Source organism: Euprymna scolopes, chromosome 42, assembly GCF_053919585.1.
Source record: "Euprymna scolopes isolate OS-2025 chromosome 42, ASM5391958v1, whole genome shotgun sequence".
In the NCBI taxonomy this organism is placed as follows: Eukaryota; Metazoa; Mollusca; class Cephalopoda; order Sepiida; family Sepiolidae; genus Euprymna; species Euprymna scolopes.
The window spans coordinates 36,296,344-36,311,895 of NC_136523.1; the positions used below are offsets into that span (position 1 = coordinate 36,296,344).

Consider the following 15,552-nt stretch of genomic DNA (forward strand, 5'->3'; position numbering starts at 1 on the left):
ACACTCTTGTGCTTGGTCTTTTTGATTAAGATCAAACGTCTGTTGTTAATAGATGCTGTTCTTGGGTTTTTTTTGTTTTGTTTTTTTAGCTTTTTCTTGTTCTTTTGGCGCAGAACAAAGTGTAGCATCTGTTCCGGCAGATACTGCAAGTAAAGACCATATGTGGGGTCAACCTCACATATAAGACCTTGGTCAATGTAGGGGCAACCCTTCATACCAATTGTCACTATCTAGCTCCCCTACTGCACGGGGAGTTGGTCCCCATTTCCCTTTCACTCCTCACACTAAAAATCGGCCTTGTGCCTAATTTGCTTAGTGGGGGAACAAATAAATACCCTTTTCTTGGCCTTTTGGCCAAGATCAAAGTGTAGTATCTGTTCCGGCAGATACTGCAAGCTATGACTAGCTATGACTAGCTATGACTAGCAAAGACCAGATGTGGGGGCAACTCCACATGCCTGACCTTTAACCAGCTCCCATTTCCCACCCCTCGGGAGCTGACCCCCTTTTTCCCTTCCCCCTCCCTTCACTCCTCACATTAAAAATCGGCCTTGTGCCTAATTTGCTCGGTGGGGGAGCAAATAAATACCATCTGTTCTTACTATATGCTATACTTATTGTGATATAAAGTGGGGATCACTTTTCTGCATTAATTTAATGTAAAATGATCACCCACTTTACAACCAGTCGGTCTCAAAGCCATTCAAGTCATTCTCCAGACTATTCAAATTGTTTTTGAAGGATTCCCGTTATTTTGTAATAATTCAAGTCATTCTTAAGGTCATTCAATTCATCCTTAAGTTCATTAAAGTCATTCTAAGTCATTTACTTTTTATTTATTTAAGTCATTTCAGCCCATTTTTCGGTCATTTTAGTTTATCTTTAAGAATTTCATATCAATCCTACGTTCACACATTCATTCATTACACGAGAGCACGCGACTAATGGCTATCGGCCTTGTTTTAATAATATTCATTATATATATATATATATATATATATATATATATATATATATATATATATATATATACGTTAATTCATTTTATTTTATCCTCGCCCCCTCCACCTTTTCCTAATAAATTGTAAATTAATCCTTCCCATGTTCATTATTAAATTTTATTTCTCCCCCATATTTTTTTTTCAAAGTTTGAAAATCCCATCTTTGGTCCCTGATGAGGATGGCGAAAGACGTCTAGGGTTTAAAAGAATTTTTTCCCCGCTATTTGTAAATTTTGTACCAACAACAAACTCATTTAATATATATATATATATATATATATATATATATATATATATATATATATATATATATATATATATATATATTATATATACACACACACACATATATATATTTTATGTATATTATATATATATATTATATATATATATATATACACACACACACATATATATATATTTTATATATATATATAATATTATAATGATAAAATTATAGTAAGAGACGAATATTGGCTGAAGAGAGCTCGATAAGGATACCTTAAACGGGCCTTATTATCGGGCTTGAAACCGACGGTACCAATGACCTGTCTCAACTAACAACTTTCTGTACACAAAATATATATAATATTATATATATATATATATATAATATATTATATATATATTATATATATATATATATATATATATATATATATATATATATATATATATAATATACATCGCAAAAAAAAAACGCTCCATACATTAGCCTTTTCGTCAAAGGACGATCTTACACGTCTTTCGTTGAATGGCATGAATATACCAAACAAATACAAAGCGAATATTGATTCGCCTTTTTGTCAAAGGGTGATCTCACATGAAAGTGTAAGAACTGAACCTCAAAATGATGACTGATAGGCCAAAATTTGAATTATGATTTATTAATAAATCGTTCGATTATCAGCTAGAATTCGTTTCTAAATCGATAGCGTAGTCAACTCAATTTCCGCAGACACTGAAAAAGTCGGGAGAATTATCGAACTAAATTTGTCTAATTGCCTGTTTAGCCTTTGGGGCAAAAGATTTTAAATCCAGACTGAAGCGATATTATATCGAATGCCTCTATTGTTAAATATCATATGGATGGTTTCCCGCCTTTTTTTTTTTTATATGACGCCCACGAAATACGAGAAAGTTCATAAAAATGCGAAACTTTGCCATATCTGGACTGGTGCATCTAACACTAGTCTCTCCCTCTTGGATAGGGTCCAGAAACGATCCTTCAATCTAAAAGGTCCAACGTTGTCAACTAAGCTTCAACTCCTGTCCCATCGCCTCAGTATCTAATATCAATCTCAACTGATCACATGATGCTTACATCTGATGAACTCGTTGCAATTGTGACGTCTAAACGTGCATACGTCTACAAACCCGCTTAGCAACAAAATCGCACCCCTTCACTGTTGAGGTTCTTTCTAATAGTTTCTTCGCTTGAACAGCTAAACTTTGAAATTCCCTTCCTGCTACCTGCCTCCCTGACCGTACTGATATGCAGAAGTTTAAATGTAATGTAAACCAACATCTTGTTAATCTTTCCTAGGCCTGGTCCCAATTAGTAGTCCCTTATGTTCAAGTGGCGATGTGTCTTGTTAGGGGTGAATGTGAGTAAAAAAAAAAAAAAAAAAAAAAAAAAAAAAACTAATGATCGCATTTTGAATCAACTTGTTTGGAATCAATTTCATGTGGTTCGTTGATATTGATAATAGATACGTTTCAAGTGGAAGGATGTTAATTTCAAGATGGAGTCCTGGATGAGTGATTAATGAATTTTTGGAATTTTAGACTAATAGCATTCTCACACACAAATACAAAACTATATATATATATATATATATATATATATATATATATATATATATATATATATATATATATATATAGTTTTGTTTCTGTGTGAGAATGCTATCAGTCTAAAATTCAAAAATTCATTTAGCCTAGCGGCACTGATGAGTTGTGATACAACGAAACAGAACTGTATATCGATGACTACAAATATATTTTATATATATATATATATATATATATATATATATATATATATATATAATTTATTATTTAGTTCTTTTCTACGTGCATAAAATTAAGTTCATTTTATGCACGTAGAAAATAATTAAATATTTAAATAAATATTTAAATAATGAATTAATTACAAATAATAGGCCCCCCCAATAAATTGTGGGGCTGATTAGAATATAAACAAAGGGCAGATAACCTATCCCTTTAAAGCACTCAGGGAGTGAAAGAAAACACCACAGAATCGCTTATAAAAAATAAATATATAACAATCATATATATATATATATATATATATATATATATATATATATATATATATATATATATATATATATATATATATATATATATATTCTTCTTCTTCTTGCTCGTCCGACGAAGTCGACGATGACCAAGGTATCAATTAGTTCGGCGTCAGGGGTTTGTGGGTCCTGAGATATATATATACACGTATGTATGCATATATATATATATATATATATATACGTATGTATGCATATATATATGTATATATATATATATATACGTATGTATGCATATATATATATATATATATATATATATATATATATATATATAGTTCTACAAGTAAGCCCTCCTATTTTTTAATAAAAAAAATTGAAGATCTACGAAAATAGAAGTGGTACCAATAAAACGTGCGATATTTTGTACTCTAGAATGAATTTTTCTCAACACACACACACACAAACACACACACATACACACACAGATATATATATGTGTGTGTGTGTGTGTGTGTGTGTGTGTGTGTGTGTGTGTGTGTGTGTGTGTGTGTGTGTGTTGATTTTATGATTTATTTTTTTTACATCACTTGAATTAAAGTAAAACGTACAGTCAAATATCATGGTTCAGTTGTGCTTTAAAAAGAAACATTCATTTCGAACGAAGAATGCACAGTTGATTTTATAGGCTGAGCCTTTCTGCTTATGCGGGAATAAAAATTCTCAATTATGTATGGTAGTATAAAATGTTAACTTTGGTCAAAATCGGACTTCCATCTTTAATCGGAGTTTTTCGATTATCGATTTTCGATACTTATCGGATGCATTAAAAATACTTTAAAATAGTCTTTCTTTCCTATAGATAAAAAAGAAGAATTTTTACGGGAGAATATTTTACGTTACACCGGCCAAGGGAAATAATAAAATCTCAGTAAATCGTTTCTTCTTTATAAAAAATAAAACAGATATATCGCCATCTAGAGATATAGCTTTGTGGTAGAGAATTCGACTACAGATCGAATGATCCCTCTGTTCAACCCCGGGTGTACGTCCCCATTTTATTTGAATATTCTCTTATTAATGAGGTGACATTTAAAATCGCCGCAAATCATTTTTCGTTTGCATATTTTAAAAGTTAACATTAATCAGAAGTGACTTTTCCAGGGTATTCATCGTCAGGCCTCCATATCAGCGTACGTGATATTGTAAACAAAAATAGACGGAATTTGATGAACGGTATTATCATCATTATTTTTTTTTATTTTATTATTATTTTTATGTATTATTATTATTATTATTTATTTTACTTTTTTATTTATTTATTTATTTTGCTAATAAGTCCACTGTAATATATTGATTCTATAATAATTTACACACAATCTGTAAAATCTAAAATATCATGGTTACGCGTATTGTACGACCGGGTGCGCATATATATATATATATATATATATATATATATATATATATATATATATATATATATATATATATATACATATATATATACATATATATATATATATATAATCATATAAAGCTGAATGTATGTGTATGTGTGTGTGTGTGTGTGTGTGTGTGTGTGTGTGTGTGTGTGTGTGTGTGTGTGTGTGTGTGTGTGATTCTATAATAATTTACACACAATCTGTAAAATCTAAAATATCATGGTTACGCGTATTGTACGACCGGGTGCGCATATATATATATATATATATATATATATATATATATATATATATATATATATATGTATATATATACATATATATATACATATATATATATATATATACATATATATATATATATATAATCATATAAAGCTGAATGTGTGTGTGTGTGTGTGTGTGTGTGTGTGTGTGTGTGTGTGTGTGTGTGTGTGTGTGATCACGAATAGGCTTGGTTGACTGTTTTAAAAAAAACTGATTACATATAATGATAGAAGATGCATCGAGACACAGGAATGGGTGTGTTTGATCTGGCAGAACAGTGGTTCATTAAAATTGTGGGGTCTGCGTTCGCGCCTGGTCCACAAAGTATGGAAATTAAAAAATTTTTTAAAAATTTAGAAAGAAAACGTTTACAAGTGTTCTTGATATAGATGTACATAAAACATACTCATCAAAGTATTCTTAACTTAAATAAGGATGGTATAATAAAATGGTGGGGTCTGCGTTCGCGCCTGGCCTCCATAGAATGGAAATAGGCACAAACTTTAATAAAGACTTTTCATATCTATCTGCGTAAGTATACTTTGATAATTATGTTTCAGTTTGAAGAAAAATGGTATAATAAAATTATGGGGTGTTCGTTCGCACCTGACCTCCATAGAATGGAAATATGTCACAAAGTTTAACAAGGTTTTTTAATATAAATCAACAGAATATTGTAATAAGTGTTTCAGTGTGAACAGGTATGGTATAATAAATTATGGGGTTTATCTATTTTATTTTTACTTTCACCATATTTTGCTTTGGTTTTGATATCCTCAAATTCGAAGCTATCTCTTTACAACCCTTCCTTTTCATAACCTATCATACTTTCATAAATCAGAGTCCATTTTCTGTAGGCTGTTTTTGAACCCAGTCAACGACGGGTACTTTTTCTAGTATATATATATATATATATATATATATATATATATATATATATATATATATATATATATATATATATGTGTGTGTGTGTGTGTGTGTGTGTGTGTGTGTGTGTGTGTGTGTGTGTAGTCATACCGTAGGTAATAAACATAACGTTAAAGTCCTTTAAAAATATGAAGTAAAAAAGGCAGAACTTTTATCTTTTTATATAAGCAGTTCACTTCCTGTAAGTAAAAAAATACTTGAGCTGAGATCGAAATCAAAACCCAATAGCAATGAGTCAAGTACGACAACAATTACTCCAGCCTGACACAATTTTAAAAAAGTGTTTTCAAACCTACTTATTCTTATCATAAGTAATCTGTCATGTGAATTATTGATGCATGCGCATTCGTGAAACAGTTGACAAACAGATAAAAATCCAATGACCTCCAATTTTTTACCCCTTAGCAGCACTTTTTTTCGGATGAAAAACGATTGAATAGTTTTTCACGTGGCTGAATATCCTACATACCAAACTTCAAGTCGGTAGATCGAAAAATTCGTTGAGTATATAGGTTGAGAAGTGTCCTCATCCACATGCACGCACATTCTCACTTTTATAGAATATATACATAACTAGCGGTGTGCCCGGCGCTGCTCGGCTGTGTTTAGGTGGTGTAGTAAGTAACCTCGGGGGTGTAAAAATAAGTTGTAGTAACGGTGGGGCGGAATAAAAATAACAGTAGGCAGAGGAGTTTTTAAAAAGTGGTAGTAGGCAGGCAGGCTCGAACCCGTAATGCGAAAGAGAAAAAAAGGTTTAAAAAAAAACGTGACGTCTTAGCCGATGTTTCCATCGCTCGACCGGAAGTCCGCACGTTGAAATTAAGCGTAGTCAATCCAACTCATACGATGACTTGCGAAAATGGCGACTAAAAAAAACGACCCCTCCTTGTAGAAAACTGGCCAGTTAAGGGTGAAGGAATTATTGTTTTTGGTCAATTTTTCTATATTTATCGTCCGAGATGTCGCGCTCAAAACGATACCGATTTCGCCAGGATCCGTTGCGTCAGTCGAAATTTTTGGTAGGCATACATACATACATACATACATACATACATGCATACAAATATATATACATACATATATATATATATACATACATATATACATATATACAAACATACATACATACATACATACATTCACACAAACCGACGATTGAGATTTATATTATAGACTAACCTGGGTGCCCGGCGTTGCTCTGGTGTTGGGGGGGGGGTGAGCAAAAGAAAATGTGTTAGTAGTCAGGCATACTCAAACCCGTACCGTGAAGGCGGAAAAGAACGTGAAAAAAAACGTGACATCTTTGCTGTTGCGCCCATTGCCAAACCGGAAGTGACGTAGATTTAAATTAAGGCTAGACAATCGAAAAGAGGGGATAGTTTTCGAAAATATCGGCGAAAAAAGCCACCCCTCCCTGTAGAAAAGTGCCCAGTTGACAGTGAAGGATTTAATGTTTTTAGCCAATTGTTCGATATTTGTCGTCGGAAGGGCCTTGTTTCAAAATGATACCAATCCCGTGAAATTACATCGCCTCTGTCGAAATTTTTGGGCAGACATACATACATATATACATACATACATTTAAACAGACAGGTGAGATTTATATTATAGATAATGAATATACTTAATAATGACACAAGAAAAAATAGTTACATGTGATAACTTGCATTTCTTATAAAAGATATACTTTATTTTATAAAGCAACAAATGATGGGCGTATATTTATTATATTTTGTGATGAAAATAAATTCATTGAGGAACGCGTTTATGCGTGTATATATGCGCGAGTGTGTGTATGCGTGCGTGTGTCCATACGTGTGTGTGTCTGCGTGTGGGGATTAACTAATGTTGCAAATCTGGAAACGTCTATCGTTTAACTCGGATGGAATTAGGTTTCCCGCCTTTGGGCAAAAACCTACATCGTCAGTTTGGAAACCATTTCTCAAAATGGCGAACAATCAAATAATGGAGGTGTAAGAAAGAGACGCTAAAACCATCTCTCTCTCTTTCTTTCTCTCTCTCTCTCTCTCTCACACACACACACACACATATATATAATAAAAGATAACATTAAAAAATTATCTTTACACAATGGCTTATAAAAACACAGAAAACTCTACACAGAGAACTTGAATGCCTACTCGAGAGAACTTGAATGCCTACTGGACACTATCCTCGAGTGTCTATGGTATCTCTGTACAGGGGTTTGTCAGAACAATCTGGCATGAGGATACTTTTCCATGGAAGTACACCATGACCTAATATTCAAAATCACATAGTATTCGCTGCCCAAATAAGATTTCCTCACTATGGCTTACTTCCAGTAGCTTTTATGAGGAATGGTGCACCTTCTCCGAGTGATGTTACCTCAAGTTACAGCACGAAGCTGAATACTCCACCAGACTAGATAAATTCTTGTCCTGTAATTCAGTAAGGCCAAGAGACCAAAATAAAAGATGTACAAGATATGAAAATGGTTGAGGAGACGGAATTTATGTTCTTTATTTCTTTATTAATTCGGTATTTCAGAGATAAAGAACTTAAATCGAACATTCGAATATCTATGTATCTCATGTAGAGTTCAAGTGTTAGCCCCAGGTTGTGGGGTCCTTGATTTCTGAGAACTTCGACTGAAGTAAAATAAAAACAAAAATCTATGCCATGCTAGCAACAACATATAGTTTGACTGGCCACAAAAATACATCAACCGGCTAGATATAAAGACACGGAAGCTACTAACACTTCCTAAAGTAATATATAGAAATCAATATCTACCAAGACTGTATTCGCCCGGAGGAGAAGAAGAACTGAGTCTCTCAGAGATCAACCATCAACATAGGGCAACAATAGTGAGCATAGTCCAGTATCTGAGAAGCTTCCAGAACCACACCCTCTCAATGGTATATGAATACCAAGAGATAAGAGCCAGCAGAACAACATCAGTCACCCAGCTGAGCAAACATTTTGGTCAGGGCTGTCTCACAGATGAGGGTGAAACACTAAACAAGCCTGCCACAGAAATAGCAAGAAAGAGTCGGCAGAAATATACCGAGACATTCCAAAAGAGAAACGTTTAAGAGCGGGACCAACATCAACGTGCAAAGTATTTTCTGGAGGAACTCTCCCAGGAATACATAGACAAAGTAGGTTCCTTGGACTGGCTCAAGAGGGGAGCCCTCCACCACGATCAGGAAAGGGTTTAATAGCTGCTCAAGACCAGAGATTGATGACCAATGCATTCAAGAACATGGCAGGTCTCAGTAATGACAAAAAATGCAGATTCTGCCACACGGAATTGGAAAATGTGAGTCATCTAGTATCAAGTTGCAAGGTTCGTTTGGAGGAGGGCTACTACACAGCAAGACATGATGGAGTATGTAATACCTCCACTGGACCATCTGTAAAAAAATTAAACATTCAGTGTAGCAGCTAATCCTGGGAACATCAACCCGAAAGAACACTTGGAAATGACTTATATATCATACATTACAACCACGTAATCCCTACAGCCACATATCTTGTAAATGCTATTAAACCTGACATACTTCTCTCTCTCTCTCTCTCTCTCTCTATATATATATATATATATATATATATATATATATATATATATATATATATTGTGTACAGAAAGTTGTTAGTTGAGACAGATTATTGGTACCGTCGGTTTCAAGCCCGATAATAAGGCCCGTTTAAGGTATCCTTATCAAGCTCTCTTCAGCCAATATTCGTCTATCTTATAACCGGAAGTGTGAAGTATATATACCTCGCGAATTCACGTTTAAATCTCGTTTAGTTAACTCCCCCCCTTTTTTTATCGGATGATGTCCTCTGAATTACATCTTCAATTTTCGTTTGTAGGATTCTTGTATACAGCTGGTTACTTGGTGTTGGTATATTTTTAGTGGAGTAATTTAAGGTATATTGTTCCATCTCCGGTTGTTTTAAAAAAGGTGGTCTTTGCTTCCTGTTTTGTGGTGTTCTTTCCCGATAGTGCTCAACCACTAGGCTATTGGTATTTGCTGTAAATTCCTGGTGGGAGCGATTATGATTAGTTTCATCTCTTCATATATATATATATATATATATATATATATATATATATAAATTTGAAAATGAAGAAAATATGATTAGAAAATGTTCAAAAATTATTATAAATGTAAAAATAGAAAAAAAAAAATTAAAATTAAATGGTTCAAGTTCCAGTCAGACTTCACGTGGGGTGAGATAACTAAGTTTTCGATTCCTCACAAATTCAATCACTTATTTATTTATTTATTTTTTTTTTTTGCAAAAAATGTTAAAATTCAATTGGTTAAAAACAAAGTTAGTTTTTTAAAAATTCACAAATTATGTATATATATTATGCTTAGTTTCGTTTTCTGAATAAATTCTGTCTGCTGTACGTGGTTCAACGTCACGTGACCCGATATGTACGAGCCAGCATGTAACCTTATCGAACTGTATTTACCGTTATCGAAACTGTTTAATTATTTTTCTACCTTATCGTTTTCTGTAATTTTTAGATATGTTACTATTTGCGACATGGCAATTACGGGGGCACCATTTGTTCTACTTGAAATTCAATATTTTTTTTTATTATAATATAGAAGCACCAAATATCATATTCCAAAAATCATGATCAAGTAGTTTTATTTTTAAATAAGAAAATCAACTTTTGTGAGTAAATGAAATGGACATATTGGGTCATGTGACGTAAGAACAGGGGAAGTAACTCGGTTGAAACATCATGGAAACAGACAGAAATTATTGAGAAAACAAAAAAATAAAAATAATATATACATGATTTATGAATTAAAAAAAAACACAACTTTCTTTCACTGTTTGAATTTTTATTTTTATTCATAAAAATAACTGACTGAATTTTCACATTAGATTTCTGAAAAATTGAACACTTAATTACCTCCCCTGTTAACTCGCCAATTCAAATTGGAAGATTTTGAAACCAAATCGCTAGATTTTGCAAATGTCTTCTTTTTTTTTACACGGGGTTTTTTATGGGTTAAAATGGCTAAAATGTATACTATTGTGCTTATTAAAAAAATTGACGCCTTGGATTTTTATAAAACTTTCTGAAAAGTTGTAACTTAGTTATCAGGTGATCAGCTTTACAAGAAAGAAAGTATATATATCACATATGTATACTTTCATATAGGACTAAAGCTTTTTTTTTACATAGGCATCACCACATTATCAAGGCCAAGAGGCCACTCAAGGATAAGGGTTAAAGAGTGTACAGTAGAAATTGGACAATATAGTAATCATTAGTAATGAAAATTTGGTAAATTTGATAACTTATATGGAACGGCTCATCAAGAACTTATTTACGTTAGACTTAAAGACAACCATATTGTCTTTGTCATTGTATTGTCAACCACTTTAAGCTGGGTTAATAAGTCACTTACGTACACACAAACGCACAACTCTTAATTGAAGAGATGGCAAACTTCTGTCAAGAAGTGACAATCATCAAAATCATTATATAAGCCTGACGAATCCTATAGTGAATGAAACGCAGAATATTCAGTGTAGCTTAATCGCCATATATATTTTATAAATTACTAACTAGCTCTACCTACGTATTGAGCACTTTTGAAGTAAATACTTAAAGTTTACGCATAAATCTATACTTTCGTATATTAAATTTATGTGAGTAAATGAAGTAGTTATATATATATATATATATATATATATATATATATATATATATATATATATGCATGTAGGCATGTACGTTTGTATGTACGTATGTGTGTATATATATTTGCATATACATACTGTTACGTATGTATGTATGAATATATGTACGTGTGTGCGTATATATGTATGCATGTATGCATATATGTACATATGTATGCAAATATATACGTACGTATGTATATATGTATGTGCGTATGTATATACGAACATATGCACGTAACATTAGAACTTGATTTTTTTTCTCTTAGATAATCATTTTATCAACTTGCATGAAAAGAGTTATGTAAAAGATGCTTAAAACCGGTTGAATTATGCAAATACCATCAGTAGTTCAAAAGTTATGAGAATTTTAAGCGCCAAAATTTAGGTTTTTCCGTGGACATTTTTCTTTAGAAAAAGTGGCTAAATTACGGACCTCCGAATTTCAAGAAATTCGGTAATTTCGCCATCATTTATTTATTTTTCAAACAATTCTCATGAAACTGTATTCTTATGTAAAATTGTGTGCTCTTTCTGATTATGCAGTCAAATCTGATGTATCTTTTTACCATAAGCCATGAATTATAAATCAAGACGTACAAATTTCAATTTTTTTTTAAACTGGTGCATAGTATCATACAGTGGATGTCTATTCATGAACAAAGCTAAGTATTATAGTAGTATTTAAATATAGCTTTATTGAGAGAAGGCATTTTCCTACTTCCTCGCCAAAGGAGAACTTAATCTGGGGTGTAGCCATTGAATGCCTAAAGAGCATTCATGGCCGGTATTTACTACTCCCCTCAAAGAAATTGAGTAGATATGAATTAATCTCAGAAATAAATCGAAAAAAAGATTTCATATACATTTTGGATTTCGGTAAACAATGGAAATTCCCATAGTCGACCAGAACTTATGTTATATTATGAACCTTTTTTTCTAGAAATCAAATACGCACCACATTTGCTGTAAGTAACAGTCCGTTTTTATTCCTCGTTGTTTCTCTGTTATAGTGAAGAGCGAAGAGACAGCTTGGTTGACAACAAAATCTCAATCTCCAATCTTTTCTGTCAACTTTTAAAAACATCAACATAACCAGATTCCTTTGCTATATTCCTTCTCAAACATTAACAAATTTTGTTTACATTCGTGAGAAATATTGAAACAATTTTGATTTAGCTGTCATGTTCCCCACATTCCATCCGCAGGCGCGTGCCACATTTTTATCCATATAAATACATATATGCATATACACATATACAGATATATATACTAGCATGTCAACCCGCCTTAGACCGGGCCCTTTGTGTAACACTTATGCATTTTGGGATCAGTCCTATTTTTAATTTTGCAAATGATCTCTATCTGGCCCCAAAATAGACCCCTATTTTCTGAGATGCAACCATAAATCGTACTCTACGTGAATCCTTGATGTAGTTTTCACAGTACCAGGATACCAGGAGTCCTGATAAGTAACAACTATATATTCACCAGTAGATGGTAATTTTTGTCATTTCTATTCTGTTATGTTACTGAAAATTCAACTATGTAAACAAAGAAATAAAGCAGTAATTTTTTACCTTGTTTTCACCTTAACATTACATATATATATATATATATATATATATATATATATATATATATATATATATATATATATATATATATATATTTACAAGGTGGTCACCACTTATCAAGGCCCGGAAGCCACTCAGGGATAAGGATTATTGCATGTACAGTACGTTAGTGTGGAGATTTAATAAAGTGTCTACTTAAGGGGTCTGTTCATCAAGAATTTGTTTACGTTGAACTTGAAGACATCCAGGTTGTAGTCAGGTGGGAAGCAGGCAGACGGAATAGAGATCCACAGGCGTGCAGTTCTAAGAAAGAAGCTTTGTTCATGGAATCTACGTTTTGATTTAGGCACAGATAAAGAGTGGGGAAAATTTTTGACAGTGGTTTCAACTAGACGGGTGTTTTTCGTGGAAGATTTGCGAGGAGGGGGGAAGAGATTGGAGCTTAGACGAGCACTTGCCATGGAAATAACAATAAAACAAAAATAGGCTCGCAACGTCTCTTCTGTGGGAGATAGGTTGCAGGGAAGAGAAAAGGGCATTCCCACTAAGCCACGAAGTCTATTTTGTACTCTGTCAAGGCAGGATAGGCTGTTTTTAGCAGCTCCTGCCCAGATATGGCAACAGTATTTCGTCCTTGGACGTACTTGGCTTTTATATAGATAGAGAATTGCATCAATAGTGAGATATCTTCTGGAGCGGTAGAAGGATCCCACCATCTTTCTAGGGACCTTGGCAACAGACTTGATGTACATGCTCCATTTCAGATCAGGAGTAAAGGTCAAACCCAGAAGCTTGTCAAAACATGGGGCTTCTCCTAGACGAGAGCCATCCATTTCAATTGATGCCAGATGAGGATCCGAGCGTTAATGATGTAAAGATAGGAGTTTGGTTTTAGACGCATTAAAGGTAACCAGCCACCTCTTCCCCCACTGAACCACGCGCTCGAGATCAGAGGAGAGATAATCAGAAAGAACTTTGTCATTTACAGCCTTTGATGTGTTACCGTAGATGGTTGTGTCATCAGCATAGATGTCAACGAATGATTTAAGTATGTGTTTAGGGAGATCATTGATGTAGATCAGGAAGAAAGTTGGGCACAGGATGGACCTCTGAGGGACTCCAGCATTAATACTGCAGGCCTCTGATTTTTGTCCATCGACCACTACTCTTATGAGCCTATCAGAGAGAAATGATTTAATGATAGAGAAAACATTTTCAGTTATACCGTAGCTGGAAATCTTGTGAAGTAGGCCTTTATGCCATACCTTACAGGCCTTTAATATGTCAAGGCTAATTGCCCTAGAAAGGAAGCTCTTGCAGAACGGAAACAATATTGCATGTCGTTAAGAAAGTTATTTCTACTGAGGTGGCTGACTTTTTCTCTATTTAATATGGATTCCAGCAACTTACTCATGACACACAGGAGACTTATTGGTCTGTACTGACAGGGAAATGACTTATCACCTGAATTCTTAAATACAGGGCATACTGATGAGGTTTTTTCAGGGTGTTGGAAACACTTCTCCTTAAGGCAATGCTTAAACAGTTTCGTAAGTATGGGGGCAAGTTCTAGTTGAAGCTTTTTTAACACTATAATTGGGATGCCGTCCAGGCCGGTTGCTTTACTCGAATCAAGGTTCTTGATTAGCTTGGCGACCTCATGCACAGATATTTGTATGTTACCTAGCGTGTTCTGTTATAGGATAAAATATGGGGAGTTGATAACCTTCGTCGCATAGGGTAGAATTAGCTTCAAAGTTCTTGGCAAATAGTTTGGCCTTGTCTGATGCTGACGCGATGACCTCTGGTCCATTGATAATGGTTGAGATAGAACGCACACTTCTGTTCAGGATCCTATTTGTTATTTGCCAAAACTGATGGGAACCAAGCCGCTGATCAGCTACTTTGGATTTAACGGACTGAGCATATAGCTCGCTTGCATGTTTTATTACTCTTTTACAGTGGTTGCTGGCGTTCCTGAAAGCAGCGTTAGTTTCAGTGCATCTATTACGTTGGGAGCTATGGAAAAAGTGATTTCTGTGCGCGATGGCAGCAGCACATTCTGGGGAGAACCATGGCTAGCTGTTAGGTTTTTGTTGGAATTTTTTAGATGGTATGAATCGGTCTATGCCTACAATTAACCATTTGGTCAGGTCTGATACTATAGAGGACACATCCTTTTTAAACATGGAATGCAGAGGTAGATCAGATATGAATGTACGGAAGCTATCCCAGTCAGCCATGGAGTATCGGTATACAGTACGGTGGAGGGGTACGTCTGGGGACATTACATTTCATTTTTATGTTAACTGATACGGAGTGGTCGGAGGATTCTAGAGGAGAAAGAACGGAACATGAACATAGTTCA

General features: G+C 33.9%; 1 pseudogene; it reads left to right on the forward strand.

Moving 5' to 3' along the window:
* The first annotated feature begins 333 nt into the window (after positions 1-333).
* Positions 334-508, forward strand: LOC145267350 (U2 spliceosomal RNA; annotated as a pseudogene).
* The last annotated feature ends 15,044 nt before the right edge of the window (positions 509-15,552 follow it).